Below are 19840 nucleotides of genomic sequence, written 5' to 3'. Positions count from 1 at the left end.
GCGCCAGAGACAAGCCAAAAACATGCACGTACGATCGGCGATGGCGCGCGCGTGGGTGGCAATTGATGGGAAGACCCCGGGCGCGGCAGGCCGACAGAGGAATTGAAGCCGCGAACTGTTCAGTCGACCGAGTTAAACCAGGCCACAGATAATGAGTCAGTCAGTCAATCCGAACGCGCGATCGCGACGTCACGTCGATCAATCCCCTCGATCCAAAGGTCCAATCGTGTCTTTTTTGTTTTTTCAATCGTGTTAACGGTTTTGTTGAAATCATGTGTGATGGTACGTAAGTTGCCCTTTGGGGCAGCCCTAGCAGCCGTTTGATCTCACTTGAACGCGACATCTTGCACGCTAGACCATGTATTTATATACATTCGTAATAATGTTGTCAAATAAGATATTTTTTTTTGCAGGGTTGTCAAATAAGATTTTGACACACTCAAATCGTAGGTATTTTATTCTTATGCATACATATATAACATATCACTCCTCAATTGCCTGAAATGCCAACTCGTGTCAGTTTATTCTTGTGGGACGGAGAAGCAGCCCCTCGTGTCCGAGTCGGGAGCCACGCCACCGCCCATGGCATCCCGGCAAGGCCTCGTTAGGAACGAGCCAGAGCCGGCAACGATGTGGTGGGCTACAACATCGTGGGTGGCCAGTCAAAGGCTTGACAGGTTTGGGTGGACTGGCCTTTTTCCATGTCAGCCGCTGGTCGGATTGGACGAAGCCCAAGCTGGAGAAGGGACGTCATGGAGTCTAGTGCCGTTACCGGTGAGGGTTCGGACATGACAGCGCCGAAGGCCGTGAACGGAGGAGAGGGTTGGATCAAGGTGCGTTGCCGGGATAAAATGGAAAAAGAAGATTATCTAACTGTTTGTTGCCAAATCAACTAAAACTGGGGAAAATCAGTCGGCCTGGCGTTTAGGCAGTGCCATAAAATATGGATAACAGAAATTGATGCCAAGCATGTTGCAATTTTGGTCCATCCCTTGCCCTCCATGCACCATGGAGTATTTTGGCTGAGCATGCATATATGCGCCACACGTTTGCATGATACAGTATAAATGTACTCCCGAATTAACCAAATTTATGCTACACTTGAATGTGCTGTCATAGCCTTTGGAGGCAGCCGAATCGGCCAAACCATATGGTTCGAGCTCCCAACCTCCAACAAATGGAGCAACTCAACTAACCACTAGAGCTGACAACTGTTGCTGAACAAGTGAACCGCAAAACGTTTAAGAACTAAATACATCGCAGAATCCAAAAAAAAAATGAATTTTCTGAAAAGTGAAGGAATCTTTAAAAATCTAGAAATGTTTGAAGGTCTGACATTTGAACAACTCGAACAAGTTTTGAAATTCTTTTTTCTTAAAGTGTGAACATTTTTTGATAGGAACAATTTATAAAAATCATGGACATTTTCTCAAAAAGGCAAACATTCTTTGAATTTTGAGAACAAAATTAATAGTGGCAACATTTTTTGAAATTTTGAACAATTTTGCGAAAGCACAAACAATTTTTAAAATTACCTAACATTTTTTGAACATGCAAAATTTTTTTTACGTTTCAGAAAAAAATTTAAAACCATAAAAAATTTCAAATCCCCCAAAATAATTTAATTTATGTAAAAAAAATAACCGAAAAGGAATGGCAGTGTGACAGATCAAACACCGTAACTCCTGCTATTAATCGTTTTTCACTAGCCACACGAACTAATAAGCTTTAACTTCTAACTAAAAACACGGACTACATGAACTACCGGTTGTTTTCTCACTTTTTCTTTTTCTTTTTTCAGTTGTTTTTTATTTCTTTTCATTTTTTCGGTTTACCTTTTTGATTTCTTATTGTGCTTTCAAAAAATGCTCCTTCTTTTTAATTTTTTGTTATACATGAATTTATCTTTATATGTTTTGTATTTATATTGAATTTTTTTAAAAAGGGAACGTTTTTTGAAAAAATTGCTTTTTTTAGTTTTGTCGATAAAAAAGGCTGATAAATGGCTGGACGTGTCGCAACTTGCATACAATGTCAGAAGTCGTTCAAACTTGCATTGATGCCTATCATGGGCATGCCCACCTAGTGACACAAGTTGAGATCATTTCAAGGATATCCAAAAACACCACGTTCAACGGAGCATGTTCGGGTAGACAAAGGGTCTGTTTGAGAGCACACTTTTTTTTCAAGATCCTTGAAATGGCCTCAATTTTTCTCCATGGCCTTGTATGAAAAACTCAAGGCACAATGCCAAGTTGTTTTGGTTTCGACAAATTATGCATTTCTGGAGTTTTCCTAGTAAAACAAGGCCGATAAAATTGTCGAATGTGTCGCAACTTACATACGGTGTCGGAAATCCTTCAAACCAGAGATGGATGCCTACCATGAACATGATCACCTTCTTGCAAAAGTTGGGATCATTTGAAAGATGCCAACAAATAGACCATGTTCAATGAAGAGTGTGCAGGTAGGCTAGAAGAGTCCGTTTGAGAGCACCTCTTTTCTCGACATCTCTTAACTATAGTTAATTTTTTTTCATGGCCTTGTTTGACCAATTCAAGTCACCCTGCCATGTTGTTTGGATTTTTGACAAGTTTTGCATTTTCTGGAGTTTTCTCGGTGCAAAAAGGTTGATAAATGGCCGATCGTGTCGCATCTTGCATACGGTGTCAGAAATCATTCAAACCTGACATGTATGCCTACCATGGGCATGCTGACCTACTTGAAGTTGGGATTATTTGAAAGATGTCCAAATAGACCATGTTCAACAGTGAGTGTCCGGGTAGGCCAGAAGGGTCCGTTAGGAAAAAATTGTTTCTTGACATCCCTTAAATGACCCCAATTTTTTTCATGGCCTTGTATGACCAGTCAAAGGCACCATGCCCAGTTATTTTGTTTCTCGACAAGTTTTGCATTTTCTAGAGTTTTCTCGGTTAAAAAAGGCATGCCCACCTGCTTGCAACCAAGCATGGTCAGACATGTCGCAACTTGCATACGTTGTCGAAAGTCGTTCAAACCAGGCATGGATGCCTATCATGGGCATGCTGACCTGCTTACAAAAGTCGGGATCATTTCAAGGATGTTCAAAAATGGACCATGTTCAACAAAGAATGTTTGGGTCCATTTGAGAACACGTTGTTTTCCGACATTTGTCGGATGGCTTCAAAAAAAATTCACCAATTTCTATGAGTAATTTAAGGCATCATGCCAAGTTGTTTGAGTTTTTGACAAGTTTTGCATTTTTGCGGGTTTTCTCGGTGAAAAGGCGTCGATAAATGGTCGGACTTGTCGCGACGTGCAATCGATGTCGAAAGTCGTTCAAACTAGTCATGGGTGCCTCATATGTATGTACCATCCTATTGCAAGAATTTGGGGTCATTTATCTATAGTCTAAAAAACCACCTGTTTTTTTGGTGAGAACTAAAAAACCACCGGTTGAGAGAAGTGTGCATTCGGAATTCCGAACAATGTTTCAAATTTTTAAACATGGCGCAATTTTTTGAAGGATTTGATTTTTTGCATATTTTCAAACATTGCTTGCTTTTAAGAATTTATTCACAATATTCAAGAAATGTAAAAAAATCAAAAGCTGTCTGGAGTCTGCGTTGTATTTGGGGTGTTTTTTGCTTTGTTTCCTGGGAATTGCAAACCTGATCTGGTCATCCCTAAAATCTTCCTGGAAGGTGTTTTGATGGTGTCCTGAAAAGGTTAATGTTTTTTTGTGCGGGTGTGAAAAAGTTAATGTTTGGCTGGTCTGGCAGTTCTAAATGTGTGATTAGCTCGGGCTAGTGAAAAAAACAAAATAAAGAAAGCATGTTGAGTCCAATCATGTGCGATGAGCAGCATGGCCAACCCTGTGAATATTTTTTAACTACTAGTGGACAAAGTAGTAAGCTCAGGCAGGAATCAATCCGACATACACTAGCTTGCCTGCCCAGGCAAAACTGCCCACCGTTTTCAGGCATTGTGTCAAGGCCTTTAACCAAAATACCCCTTAATTCTTAACCTTGCACGTTCCATTTTTCTTTATTGAACAGTTGTTAGCTCAACTGGTAGCTGTGATGCACCAGCAACGTGGAGGTCGGAGGTTCAAATAGCCGATTGTTGGCCTTATTGTTAAGGCTCTTTCCAACCGAATTTGGTGTCGATCTGATGTGATAAAAGAAAAACTACCATTAATTTGTCAGGCTGGTCGTAATGGTAGTATCATATCTAGTATCATGCATGCTAACTAAACTATTTTGCTCAGGTGGCATAAAATTAAATGAAGAAAGAGAGTGTTGAGTATCATATCATGATACTGTATCATATTAAATGCTATGCTACTACGTGTCATGCATGACAATAAATAAAATTATCTAGGATACTAATATATGATACTGTGCATTACGAAGGTAGTATCACATCTTAGTATCATGTACATGATACTAAGATATGATACTATCCATTACAAGCAGCCTCATGTATTTCTTTATCGATCAAGGACAAGAACAATGAGGAATGCAATAAAACAAGAGCAGAGGTCGATTGATGCACCATTAAGGCCGAAACCACTGCGGTGAGTAAATATTTTTGCAGCCCCGCGCAATTAATACTCATGAAGACATCCTAATTACTACTACTACGAGATCACTGCGAAGATCTTCTGCCCTGATATATTTGCTGCATGCATCGATCCTGCATGCCTGTCGGATATATAGATAGCTGCTGCTGCACTGGCTCAGTACGTACTAGTACATCCTGGAGCCAATTTACGCGCAGGGGAATATATTCAATCTATCAATCAATATACAATACACGTACATATCATTAGCCCCAGGGGAAATCCGCGCGAGAAATTTGTATCCTAGCCTGCCAGCCGCAGGGTAATTGCCATTTGCCACCTTGTAGTACGTGCCTGCAGACGTATACTACTCCACATATATTTGTTTAATCAGTTTAATAAGACTGGGTCCTGCGTCTTGTTCTTGTGTGTCTCAAACAAAGGGCCCGATGCACAGTTAAAATGAAGTAGCTGTGAGGTAATTGTTCGTTGGACCTACCACCTGCTGAGCACTGGCTGGCTCCAAATGGTTTCAGAGAGTTCACTCCATACTCCAGAGTACGTATGAGATGAAGGCCGTGTGGTTGTGCGTGGATAGGTGCATGCACTGATACACACATACGTACTCCAACTTTAAAAGGTTCCCAAAACAGTTGTTACTGCTATGCTAGAAGTATATCACTGCTGACCACTGAGTACTGACCATGTGACCATGCACAGGGTAACAAAACGTTACCCCGTGGACGAAGTACGATCGATCGAACACGTGTACGGTTCGCCGAACACACTGTGCAAATACATCAGTAAAAAAGAAATTGAGCCATGCATGGAGAAACTCCTGCTGATGCAGTGAGGAGACTTAATGACAAGTACGTACTGTACACAGGATCGTGTATATACATGTCTTGCCATTATGGCATCATGCAAATGTATTAAACCATCCGTGCTACGTGCACCTACCTACGTTCTAACGGTTCCCATGTGCCGGCCGGCCCCTGCGCCGATACCAAGTTGGCACGTACACGTACGCGTAAGTAAGTGCATTTCGATCGGTTTCCCGCGTTAAGGCCACGGCCGGCTACGTGTGTGCGTGCGTACACCATGCGTGCACGTGATGCGATCATGGGGGTGCGTGTCTTGGGCTAGCTAGCTAGCTCGACCGATCGATCAATATATAATGCACCTACGTACGTACCGTCGACAAGTATATACTCGCGTAAATATAGGATCTATGCGTATGTCGCATACTGTAGATCGACGTATGACCCCTAGCAACCTCTAGCTACCCTATGGCTACAAAAGTTACTCCAGTATTGATGGTCAATGAAGTTCATATGATGGAACCATCGGTTGATATGCACTGGCGTATCTAACGATATGTATGCATGGATCTGTGAACAGTGGACTTGCTTGTGCTAGGGCAAAGGACGCGCTACTCCGGCCGCCGCCACCTAGCCTAGCCCCGACTTAACTGCCTCTGAGGCGAAATCTCTGTGAAGAGGATCCTGCCCCCACGGAATTCAATGGTAATGTAACTAATGCATGCATGCAGGCATGTCAGCATGTGGTTCCAGTTAATAATGTCGTAATGATATCTACCGTTGATCCATCCAGCTTTGTCTCCTTGTCCTTATTTTCTTTCCTTTGTTTCTTGCATACAAATACCAGGAGAGATAGTCGTTAGGCCCGGCCAATTTAAAATTGTGTGTGTGTGTGTGTGTGTGAGAGAGAGAGAGAGAGATAGATAGATAGAGAGAGAGAGAGAGAGAGAGAGAGAGAGAGAGAGAGAGAGAGAGAGAGAGAGAGAGAGAGTACGTCGTGCGTACATGGAAGCCATACATGGTGTACAAAGTAGTGGGATCGATGGAACATGCGCACGCGATGACATGCAAGTCAACGAGCAGCTAGCTAGGCAGCCATTCATGCATGCAACGCAAGCTTAAATACCAAACATCGATGGATACATTTGGGTGTACGTTTGCACGAAAGATCCATTGGTGGCCGACGACATGAATAGACAATTAATCATCGAGCAATGTCGCCTACACCACGTGCATGCGTACGTCGTACGTGCGCGATCATTCCTTTGGCGCGTGTACGTGGTAACCACACGCAAGCACGTAGTACTACTACGCATGTCCGTACACGTATGTAGAGCAGCTGCTCGATGTGGTTCTGCCATATAATATTCTAGTCTGTGTGTTTCTAAGCTCCGAGATGTCATGTTAATTTGTTTTAAGGGATGCGACGAACATCACGCATACATGCTACGCCAATTACTATAGTACTCCCACCGTCCCATAATATAAGAATATTTTTAACATAGTGAAATCTTTAAAAGTATTATATTTAGAAATCTCTAGTAATTAGCGTAGCATGTACTATAGTTAAAAATGTTCTTATATTATGGGACGGTAAATTATTATGGGACGGTGAAAAACATATACTCCTTTTGTTCCTAAATCCGTATGTAGTCCATAGTAAAATCTCTAAAAGTATTATATTTAGAAACATAGGGAGTATATATTTTCTTGTGCGGCATCCAAAGGGGACTTCATGAATATTTATATGTTTTTCCTCTTATAGGATGTGGTGTGTGTTTCCTATTTGATCATGTGCTTCTATAATCATGGGATCCAAAGAGCCTCTCCTTAAACACACACAATATAAATTTTGGTTTTGCTAAGTTTCAATCGACTGAAATGTCCTTTGACTTGCGGTTGTTTCTGTGTAATTTGCGGTTTTCACGAAATTGAAGTTGTTTTTTTAATAGACGAAGACGTCAGAAATCTCAATCAACCGTGCCCTAAGGGAGCACAGCAATTAGAGAGACGGTAACCGATTGTGTGGCACTGTACAATAAGCAACTAAACAAATGATCAAGAGATCTCAATCAACTGAGACCAAGGAAAACTCATTTGTTGAGACTTAGCAAAACCCTAAAAATTGAGTGTGAATCAGCATAATTATTCTTGATCCCTGTGATCCAAACGTGATTAAAGGACACATGTATATGTGTAATGTGTTTGTGCGTGGGGTGTTCGTGCGGTGTACGTGATCTGCGTGTGTGGCCTTGTTTTCCATGTAATAAAGAGTTCAGGTAAAACATATAAGTGGGTACGAAGGCGTGCATAAAAAAACATCTGCTTCAGGTGTGCAGCTTGCCATGTATATATACGTGCATTTACCTGGTCGCGTGGTAACTACGTACTTATGTTCAGTAAGTGCAAATGTGCCCTCGCTTTATAAATATAAATCCTTTTAGAAATTCAATACGACTATATACGGATGCATATAGACACATTTTAGAGTCTAGATTTATTCATTTTGCTCCCTATGTGGTGCATATTGAAATCTCTAAAAGATCTTATATTTAGGAAGAGGGAGTATAATTACTAAACAGTAAGATGGGGCGACCTAGGAGCATCTACAGCGATTTGCTACCGTGCACCGTGCGATCAACTCACTCGACGCTCTGGATCGTCTCGTCGTCCAACCGCCTCCACACGGCCTTTTCTATGCTCCCAACTAGGAGCGTCACAGCAGGCCCAAACGTCAATGGGCCGCTGCTCTGAAGAGCTATTTGGGCGCGCTCTCTCGTTCACTCATGGAGGCTAACCTTCGATCCCCAATAGACGGTTGCGATCGTTCTGGTGCTAGGGGAACTCAAGACTCGCGCATTACGGTTGCTCCTCCTTCCGCATTCGCTTTGGTTCTCTCTCTCAGCTCCTCTTCCCCTCCCGTGCCCATCTTGCATAGCGACGGCGGCAGCGTGCTGGCTTGCTTCTGCGCGTTAGCGATGCCATCCCCTGTCGCCCCGTTCTCTCTTCTGCTCAGCCACTGCTCTCCTCCGGCCTGCTAGCACAGCTGCAGCCGCCTCCTCCACTTGTGCGCTGCTTCTTTATCAGATCCGTCCGCTCTCCGCCGCTCTTCCCATTATCTGACACAGCCCGTATTCTCTGTTGTTTATGCTTGTGCAGGTGCATGCACTACTGAAATCCAACATTGCAGAAGAAAACTTTCTAGAATTTCTACCAGGTACTTCACATGTCGCTATGTTATACATATGCTAACATTAATATTTTTTCGTTGCCAAAACATGCAGATAATAGGACAATTATTTACCTGTTAGGAAGATGGATGAGCTAATTGAACGTCCTAGCAAGTATATCATGAAATTTGCATTTGTTCGCCTTTCCACGTGGGACATATTTAGTTCTGACAATATTTTTTTGAAATGAAAAGGTAGATCATGCTCTACCTTATATATTTCAAAACAGGCCGTAGCCCGAAGAATATAGGTCAATTACATGAAGCTCATATTACGCACCATGGTGGCCATGAGCAGCCTGTAGGTTAAAAGAAGAGAAGAAAAGTATGGAAAGGGGAGGAAAAGGGGGAGAAGGCCGATACAATATAGACTAGGCCACTAACATAGTTCTGACAATTCATTCTCATACTAATAGATGAGCTAATTGAATGTCCTACCCAGGTATATCATGAAATTTGCATTTGTGAATCTTTCCACGTGGGACGTATTTAGTTCTGACAATTCATTCTCATACTAAATCAGAGACCCAAATATCATATTTTATTTATTCTCCATGGATTAGATTAACTCTACACAACGCTTCTATCACGAGCCATATGTGCTTCTTAAAGCTTATGATTTGTGGTGTCAACCTTGAGTTCGAATCTCAAGTTATCCCTTCTATATTTTTCTGAATATGTTTGTGCTGTCTGCTAATGCATGTGAATCATAAAAGCTATTTTTTTAAGAAAAATCTAGAACTTTGAACAAGACTAAATCGAGGCATTGTAATCTGAATCTCACATGCTTATACTCTTCAGGTTCTTATGTCAACGTTTTGTCCCAATTTCATCAAGATGGTCGAGCGCGGCAACGCGCGCCTTTATGATCTAGTTTACTGTGTACCACACACTTATACGGGAAATGCGACGGTGTGCACGTAGGGCCGGACCACGCTATGCAACTTTTCTTGCGGCGCCACCCCTGATAAGTATTTATCACTCCGTGCCATCATGGGCACCAAAGAGTGAGAAGCCTAGATACATGCAGCAGGCAGAAGGCACTGTACACGATACGATAAAAGATGGCAGGGGAGTGTATCGTTCTGGTCCAGAAACTTGTCAGTTCTCTGAAAAGGGAAATAACGGTTAAGGCGATCGTGTAAGTGTTCTGTAAACACCTACAGGTTGTGTTTTCATGTACACAAGGCATGGCAGGGGTCAGGGTAGTACTTGTACTGTTGCATGCTCACCAATTCGTCTACGGATACTGATTACGGGCGGCACAGCTGCACCACGTGTATGGATTACGATGGATGTGGGAGGGGCTAGGATGCAAATGAGCTGAGCAAATCTTTATCTGCACCAGATCAATGAGCTGTGTGCATTTAGTTTGGTGGGAAAACATGCCTGCGAGCTTAGAGCATGCATTTTCCAAGGTCAATGCATGGACAAATTTGAGCCCCCCTTATGTCCGCGGACAGCCGGGATCGAGTCTCATTTGTCCGCCCTGGCATCCGTGCTGCATTTCTCCTCTCTAGATCCATGCAACCTATGTGACATAGATCGTTCCATAGGATACATTCGACATTCAATAGTTCAACATACGGCATTTGATAGTTCAACTTACGACAAATTAAATCATAGGACACGACATGGTACGACATTGAACCTAAGAATACTTGACCCGTGCCAGGGTGACCGGGATGCCGCCTGGCTGTTGGATCAACGCCGGGCTGGTGGGGATGGCATCCGGCCACAGGTCTCCGCCCAGTACCAGTAGGGCACGAGCTGCTACTCTCGACGAGCTCCTAGTTCACCCCGTCGGGGTCTGATCGTGTTTCGGAACTGGACATGGTAAGGATAGGAGAGGAGAGGGGTAGAGATGAGATGGGAGGGGAGTGACAATGAGAGCTAGGGTTAGGGTTTTGGGCAGATCGGGCGAATGAGGATTTTGTGGGGTACGGGGCCAGACCAGTGCAGGCCAACATGGTGGACATGTCCAGACGTCTTTGAACAGCCCCATACCCACCCTAGGGGGGGGGGTCCGTTCGGGAAGGTGCAGCTTTTTCGGACAAAAGGGGCGGCTATATGGGAAGTCCCTTGGAGATGTTCTTATACCCTTGCTATTAACTGCGAGGGTTAGCGTTTTTAGTTACTACAAACTTATATTCTCAGTGTCACTGTACCAACGAGCAATGTGCCTCTGTTCTTGTTCTATGCTACTTTTCACTGAAAATAATTCTCAATTTTGACGCCATTGTGTGGCTCACTACGATGGATTCTTTCAATAGTAACGTAAATGATACATGTTGACCTCAGGAAAGCCCATATAGCAATATATGTTGAAGCATAAAAATGGACCAATATCACCTTATTCACAAAGTTGAACTCAGATCACAACATTCACAAGTATATCCTATAGAAATAAGCATTTAGACACAACATCACATTCCACTGCAATATGCAAACATGTATCAACATTTAAAAAATTGCTGATATTTCATGGACTCATTAATTGTCATTCAGTAGGTGTTTTTTCTTCATGGACTCATTAATTGCCATTCATTGACTATTATTAAAGTATGAGCATCAATTGCAATTATATGAGGTGATGTGCATGTTTGTTGTTATGGATATGTGCTAAAACTTGTATTGTCAACGAAAAATTCAACATTGTTGCCAACTACATGAACTATGCAAAGAACTAGTGCTATGAGCCTGACCGTGCTATCGCGATACATAATTGCTTTATATGTACACAACATTATGTATGCATGAATACACCTACAGTACAATCCATTTCTTTCTTCAAACATTGCCTAAAAGTATATAAACATATTTTTAGCAGAATAATCAGCGATTCCATTACAGTTTGATTTGTGCTTATTAAACAAGCTTATGCAATTGCCAACTCCCACTTGTTAGTTCGGTAAACCTTTTTTTAAGCCATCCCATGATTTTGCTATTTTATTGACAAGCATGCCATCGAAGAATTTCCATCCATGACCCAATTATTCCACATGCTACGAACTTGTATTATGTTAACTATAAGCTTCATCGTCTAGGAGGTAACTTAAACATCTCATTTTACTTGCTCAAAGAAAACAGCTCATGTTTCCACAATGGTTAGCTCACACAACTATTTTGCATTGACTGTTGGCTCTGCTGGTGTGTTAACGAAGGAAAGCCGGGCCCTTGTGGGAAAGTAAGAAACCAACCCTATAGCTTTGACCTACACTAGACAACAGCCAAGTGGCCCTCAAGAAAGCACCAACTGCTCCCTAGCTGCTTGGTAGGTGTCGTTTGTGCACAGGAAACAAACAGACAAAGATCATAGTATCACAAGTAGCAGCGGTGGTAGTCTTTGTTTAGTTATCTCCTCCCTTCCCTTGCTCTTTCTGCCTATCTGTATCGATTTCGATAGTACATATGCACACACACATGGTCAATGGGATCGAGCATACGTTTTGAGGAGAAAAATGCTGAGAGCAAGGACAACTCCAGCGGGATCACCAAATGAAAGGCACAAAATGTGCATGGACGTGTCCGCAGACAATGGGCGTCATCAAATAAAAACGGACATAGCAAAAGGACCTAAAAAACAACTAAAAATCATATTATACTTCTCCCCATCGGAGATGAGGTTGACGAGCTCCGCGCAGGGCAGTCTGGCCTTGTCGTCATTGGCGGCCGGCGCAAACGAGGAGGAGCTGACGACGGACGCCTCTTTGGCAACATTGTTTTGCTGGCCACGCGCGTCATCGTCATCAGCTTCGGCCCCCTCGAAGAGCCGGTTGCGCCCACCTTGTTCATGCGGAGCTACCAACGGTCGTGGTGGATGGTGCGGGTGTTGTGCATGGTGACGAGCATGGCCCGGTGGACATCAATGATCGCCGGGTCCGCCGCAACCATGGACGCGACAGCTTTATTCGCGCGTTCCGCGCCCAGTTAGTCTTCTATCAGCCATTGCTCCTCAGGAGTTGGAGGTTGTAGTGCTGCTCCGCTTGCAGAAGTTTGAATGTAGACACTGCTGGCTCCTCCACCGACACCTGCTCCTCCTCTGCCTCCTGCTCCATCTCCTCCTCCTCCGAGCTCGGTTTCGAATCCAGAGAGCTCAGAGTTGGCCCAACTAAATGCGGACCCGATGCCGGGCCTCTGCGGCGTGGACCTCCGCTATGATTTTTGCGCGGCACCAGGGTGAGAGCTGCCTCCACCACCCATGAGGGGTGCCCGCCATTGTGTCAGCAGATGACGAACGATTATGCAAAGGGGCTCGGACGGGGTGAGAAGGGGTGGTTCAACGGTGACTCGAACTGCAGAACAGATAGCGGAGGGGTAGATTACTCGGCCATGGTCGGACGGCTTAAATAGCCGAGGAAGGCAGAGTAGTTAGCTAAATGTGGAGCACGAGAGTAAGCATTCCGGGCTCTATGCTGGTGTGAATGTCACTTAGGCGGACGGCTAGTCAGCTTGTATGAATACGAGTAGCCGGCCAATCATGTCCGCTCTGAATGCGCGGAGGATTCTCGAGATGCGGAGAAGGGTTTTTTGGGTGGGTCCAGGGTGCTGGAATTCGACGTGAGGACATCTGGCCCAGAACCTGCCCCTAGTTTGATGTCAGTTTGCATGAATTCATACATTTGGATCGGTCTAGACAAGTTTAATGACCGCGGGATGACTAAAAGTGTCCGGACCGCAGTCGAGTTAGTGATCCATGTTGTAGTTACCCTAAAGAACACAAAAGGTTGATGGAACATCCCCCCCCCCCCCCCAAAAAAAAAGATCAAGTGAGCACATATTCGAATCAGCATCACATCGAAATTACTAGTTGACGAGTACTCGTTGCAAAGATCACTCCAACTCCCCTGGTGTGCGCCACTTGTCGCAACCTGGGGTTTTCCTTTTTTTCATAGATCCGTTTATTCAAATGTTTTATCTCTCAAACAGTGCGTCCAAATCTCGAACCGCTTTCACCGTTGGATTCCTCGTGTTGAGATCTTCAAAACTAGATCCTATGTTGACAGGTTTTGACGAACTTTTTTTCATGAAAAAATCAGACGAAAAAGCCGAACCAGGAGCACGAGTTTTTTTTCCTTTCTGAAAGAGGCCCGCTCGTGCCTCTCACACGAAATCACAACCGTGCCTCTCGCGGAAAAAAACGCGTTTTTTTCGTTTTCGAGGAGGCACGGCCGTGACTCTCGCGAAAGAAAGAAAAAACAGAAAACGCGTTTTTTTTCGTTTCCAAGAGGCACGGCCGTGACTCTCGCAAAAGCACACACGTGCCTCTCGCGGAAGCAAAACCGTGACTATCATGAAAGAAAAAAATAGAAAACATGTTTTTTTCGTTTCCGAGAGGCACGGCCGTGACTCTCGCGAAAACACACCCGTGCCTCTCACAGAAGCAAAACTGTGACTCTCGCGAAAGAAAAAAAAAACAAAAAACGCGTTTTTTCGTTTTCGAGAGGCACGGCCGTGACTCTCGCGAAAGCACACCCGTGCCTCTACCGGAAGCAAAATCATGACTCCCGCGAAAGGCGTCTTTTCACACAAAAAAATTTCAATTTTTTTGTCGAAAAGCTAAGAAAGACCGATGAAAAACCAAAGCGTCGAAAACAACTATTTCAAAAGCCGAAAATGCATGCGAAAAAAAAATCCGAAGGGAGCGCCCAGAGCGCGACACGTGACAAACAGCTGAGAGCGCGCCAAATGGCGCTGATCGTTGCGAGGCTCCCGAAGGAGCGCTCGTTAACTAGTTGCTCTCGCATCACATTTTGATTTTGCAACCACAAGAAAAACAGTAAGAAATAAGTAATGGCCCACGCAAGTGTCCATGCATGTCTTCTCTATGGGTGGTATATGCTTCCTCCTCGAAAAACCACAGCGACTTGTTGCACCGGAACAGCAACGAGACGGCCCGGCCATCTTCGTCTAGTGAGGCAGCTGACACATACTACATGTCACGCAAAAAGTTCAAAATAAATCTTAAACTTGTAAACGAAAGCTAATTCGAACCCTGAACTGTTAATTCCAAGAATCAGCACACCAAGCTCTTTAATCCTGGTTTATTTTGAACCTTGAGCGCGTTCCCAAACAGGGATTGTGGACCTGGCAGGTGGAATCCCATGATAGTTGAATGTGCTCGCGACTGGGCCGGCCCAAAAGACACAAACAGAATTTTCTTTTTTTTTTGTAGCACGGAAGTAAAAGTACCCAAAAAAAAAATTAACTCTCGAGTAATCAAACTAGCCCCACGAGTTTCGAAGTCCATTCGCTTAGAGCATCTCCAACAAGTGCACAAAAGTTTCACGTGCTAAAATAGTTTTAGCGCGCCACTGTAGCACTTTTAGCGCGCCGGACCCAACATTGGTTTAGCAGATGTCTAAAAACGTGCGTCCAAAAAACACGCAGTGCAAATTGTGAAGTGCACGCAATCCGGCGCCCAAAATTTGTAGCTTCTGATAGCACTTTTTAGCGCGTGCCCAAATTTTTTCGTGCGTGCAGTATTTTATCGCTTATGTTGGAGCTGTCCGGCGCCCAGAAACCCGAATTTTAGCGCCTGAAACAGTTTTTGTGTGCCTTTTGAGATGCTATTAGCCACTAGTCCATCCGTGTCCAAATTTGAAAATATTTGTCAGGGACAAACGTATATTGGAAACGTGCAGGCCCGAACGACATTTGAAATATCTGCATTTTTTAAAGTGCGAACACTTTCTGAAAATTCTGAATACTTTTTTAAAAATGAATGATTATTTTCAAGACACAATTAATTTTGAAAAAGCAAACACTACTTGGAACATAAACATTTTTTGCAAAAATGCAACAAACATTGAAACCTGAACAAATTTTAATTTTCTTAGCAATGTAAAAAGTGTTCGTATAGTTTTGCAAAATGTAAAATGTATATTTGGAAAATTGTTAACCTGTCACATTTTCGAAAAAAATGTTTTTGGCATTTTTTACATTATTTGCGTTAAAAATATTCGTTATTTTAAAATTATTTAGATTTTTTTAATAAATGTTTTGAAGGCTTTCCAAAATGTGTTCATATATGAACTTGTTCCTATCTTTTCTTATATGTAACGCGCAATTTATAACGACTAGCAGCTGTCATGGCGATTGGTTATGTCCGGCTGCCGCGAGTTCCAGTTCCCTAGCTAGTTCGAGATCTCTCACAAGCTCACTGTTGCTTCTATTTTTGTCGCTCCTAATATATGAAAAGTGGGTTCGTGTATATTTTTTAAAAATATTTATTTTCATTAAGAAAATGTAAACGAATTTATTATCATTAAGAAAATATAAAACAAACAAAAAAACCGAGCATATCGAGCGCGCGAGAGACCACGTTAATAGGCCGGCCTGATTTGTTCTAATGTCCAGCCAGCCCAGTCAACAACCCTTGCCACGTCAGCAAATACCAGCTAAACTTGTCTCAAGAAAAAAAGCAAATACCAGCTAAACGCCTTCAGTTCTAAAAAAAAAAGCCTAAACGCCTTCAAGGTTTAAAATTGACTGGGAACGAAAAGTTCGGTGTGCTAATTTGCAGGATTAAAAGTTTAGGTTCGACTTAGCTTTTGTATACAAATTTAAGATTTGTTTTGGACTTTTTCCATATGCCACTCCCGGACAAGCTACGCGCCAAGAGTTATTGCCAACGAACACGCACACACTCATCACTCTCGCTCCCTCCTTCCCTGTCTTCCTTTTTAACCACCTCTCCGCCCTTCACCACCTTACACAGCACAGCACAGCACAACCTCGATTCATACAGCTATCGAGCGAGCTTAGCCAACCACACGCCTCCCAGCTGCTAGCTCCCCCGGCCTCCCGCCCTCCCCTTGTCGGGCCATGATGAGCGGCGGCAGGATGAACGCGGCGGCGCGCGGAGACCTCACGCTCGCAATGCAGCAGCCGCCCTACGTCGGCTTCGAGCACGCCGGCGGCGGAGGAGGAGGCCAGCGCAACCAGGGCGCGATGATGCACGACAACTTCGACTTCGCGGCGGCCGCCGCCGCATTCGGTCAGTTCCAGGACGCGCCGCACCACCAGATGCTGGCGCTGCCACCGAACGGCAACGGCGCCGGCGGGCTCGTCCCCATGGCGCCGCTGCCCATGCCCGGGATGCAGCTGCAGATGCCGCCCATGCCCCACGGGATGCACAGCCACGGCGACGTGTACTCGGCGATGGGGATGGTGAAGCGCGAGGGCGGCGCCGGGGACGCGGGGAGGATCGGGCTGAACCTCGGGCGCCGGACCTATTTCTCCCCCGGCGACATGATGGCCGTGGACCGGATGCTGATGCGGTCCCGTCTCGGCGGCGTGTTCGGGCTGGGATTCGGGCGCGCCCACCACCAGGCGCCTCGGTGCCAGGTGGAGGACTGCAAGGCCGACCTCTCCGGCGCCAAGCACTACCACCGGCGCCACAAGGTGTGCGAGTACCACGCCAAGGCGGCGCTTGTCTCCACCGCCGGCAAGCAGCAGCGCTTCTGCCAGCAATGCAGCAGGTCAGCAGAGTCAGACCCCATACCCCACTCCACCCTCCATCAACTCTCTCTCTCTCTCTCTCTCTCTCTCTCTATATATATATATATATATAAACTTGTGAACTGATGTTCTTGCACAAGTATACTCCGTAGTCCGTATAGCTTAGCTAGGTTGCAGCTTGGCTAGTGGGAACTGTTTGCCTTTCCAGTCTTCACTATGTTTTTGGTTCATCTCGCTTGTCCGTTGCAGCGGCCATGAGGTCTCAGTCTCAGAGACGACCAGTCCTTGCATGTATAGGACAAACATGAGCTTTTCAATGGCGTTCTCCGGTCCTGGGGATCGATGGAGACAGGATCAGGAAAAGAAAAGGTGATCCGCTTTCTCTGGGCTAGCTGCAGAGTCCAGACTGCTGCGTGCTGCGACGAGTGGCTGATCCTTGGCAGGCTTTTGCTCTGGGCATATCCCTGCTTTTCTCGCATTGACCAGTGTTGTGTGGCGGTGCCAGTGGCGACTAGACTTTTTCATATGGGTTCACATGCATGCATCACCTGTTGAGCTAGCCAAAATTTTAAGTTCTTTTAGGTACGTACAACTTGAATTTTATGTTTAGCTTAGCCTAAGCTGTTCTTGTACTTTGGATCATGTTTAGGTTCCACGTGCTCACGGAGTTCGACGAGGCCAAGAGGAGCTGCCGGAGGCGGCTCGCAGAGCACAACCGTCGCCGGAGGAAGCCGGCGGCCAGCAGCACCATGGCGGCGTCCAAGGACTCGGCGTCGCCTTCTAAGAAACCCAACACCGGCGCCATCGCCAGCTCCTACACCGCCGACAACAACAGTAAGCCCACAAGTTCTCTTTATCCAATTGCATCCTACCTAGTGCAATAATCATCATTTATCAGGGCTAATTTGACCTTACGTACAATCTATTGATCAGCACTGAGCACGACGAAGTCGACCATCTCCTCCAACACGAGCGCGATCAGCTGCCTCCAGCAGGGCCAGGCCAGGGAGGTAGCGGCGACGAGGCCGACGGCGCTCACCCTCGGTGCGACGCCGGAGAAGGACGACCACCAGCAGCAGATCAGGAACGCCATGCAGCTCCACCACCATCAGGAGCAGCAGCACTTCATCACCTCCCTCTTGCAGAACAACATCCGTAACAGCAACATCCTGTCGTGTTCCTCGGTTAGCTCCAGCACGGTGCCATTGGCGGTGGCGGCCAACGGCGAGGTCTCCGACCAGAACAACGACAACAACAACAATGTCAGCAACAACGTCAACGCGGCATGCATATGTTTGAGGTGGACTTCATGTAGATGTTGGATCTTGAGCATTAGGCTTATAACATACTCCATCCGTCCCATAATCTAAGACGTTTTTTTTGTCACCACACTAGTTTAAACACCACATTTGAAGTAAGTGGTTATAGGGCAAGGTGCCGAGGTCCAGTGTTTGGTGAATTGGGGCTAAACAGGATCGAAGTGTTAGATAATCTTGTGAGAGTCCCCTAATAGCAACTACTCCCTCCGTTCCTAAATATTTATCTTTCTAGAGATTTCAACAAATGACTACGTACGGAGCAAAATAAGTGAATCTACACTCTAAAATACGTTTATATACGTCCGTATGTGGTAGTCCATTTGAAATCTCTAAAAAGACAAATATTTAGGAACGAAGAGAGTAGTAGGATAGGTTGATAGTAGTACACGGCTTGGAAATTGGATAAGCAGAGTCAGCACTGGTATTTGGAGTAGTAGTAGTCCTAGATGGAGTTGAGTCGTGTTAGGCTTAGAGTTGGAAGAGATAATATCGGTTATGTATTGATTTTGACAGAGTACATGCCATATACAGCCCCCCCCCCCCCCCCCCCCCCTCAGTACTCCATTGGCATGGACGTTAGGGCTGGATCTGTACTCGTGAAACACCGGTGATGGTAGTCCTTTGGTTTAACAAAACAGCAAACTGGGAGCTAGAGAGAACATGTAACACTCGAGCTTCTCCCAAGGAAACCTGGTCACGCACAAAAATGAAGATCAATCTCAATGTGCTTGTTGCTTTGATGCTGCATCGGGTTGGAAGCAAGATAGGATGCATTGATATTCTCACAATAGACAATGGTGGCACACTACGGTGGACACTGGAGCTCGTGAAGGAGCTATCGAAGCCAGCATGACTCTGCAACACAGTTAGCAATGCCTCGGTACTCTGCCTCTGCACTGGAATGGGACACGATGACCTGCCGTTTGGAGGACCAAGAGACGAGGTTGGATCCAAGAAAAACACACAAACCAGATGTGGATTTCCGTGTGTCCGGACACCAGCAATGAGGTCCGTGGAAGCGGACATGTAAAACTGGAGTCCATAATGAGGTCTGTGGAAGCGGACATGTAGAGCTGGAGTCTGTAATGCGAGGTACCTTGGAGATACTGAAGGATCCCCTTGATGAGTTGCATGTGAGTGTCACGAGGCTCATGCATAAACAAGCACACCTATTGAACTGCATAGGAGATGTCCGGCCGAGTTAAAATGAGATACTGTAAGGCACCTGCTAAGCTGCGGTAGTAAGTGAGATTGGACAAGAGATGACCAACGGCAGGGCACAACTTAGAGCTACTGTCAATGGGTGTGGAGACTGGTTTGCACACTAGTGTAGAACCGGGCTTTAGCACCGGTTCGTAAGGCCCTTTAGTGCTGGTTCAGCAACCGGCACTAAAGGGTGGGGACTAAAGGACCCCCCCTTTAGTACCGGTTCAACACCAACCGCCACGAAAGGGTCAACACGTGG

At 45.1% G+C, this 19840-nt stretch overlaps 1 pseudogene; it reads left to right on the top strand.

Annotated features, from left to right (window-relative positions):
- Positions 1–16291: 16291 nt before the first annotated feature.
- LOC125522337 lies at positions 16292–18880 on the top strand (annotated as a pseudogene).
- The last annotated feature ends 960 nt before the right edge of the window (positions 18881–19840 follow it).

The sequence above is a fragment of the Triticum urartu genome, chromosome 7 (genome assembly GCF_003073215.2).
Source record: "Triticum urartu cultivar G1812 chromosome 7, Tu2.1, whole genome shotgun sequence".
In the NCBI taxonomy this organism is placed as follows: domain Eukaryota; kingdom Viridiplantae; phylum Streptophyta; class Magnoliopsida; order Poales; family Poaceae; genus Triticum; species Triticum urartu.
The sequence above is the reverse complement of the archived record's forward strand: the minus strand, read 5'-3'. Positions and strand labels throughout refer to the sequence as shown.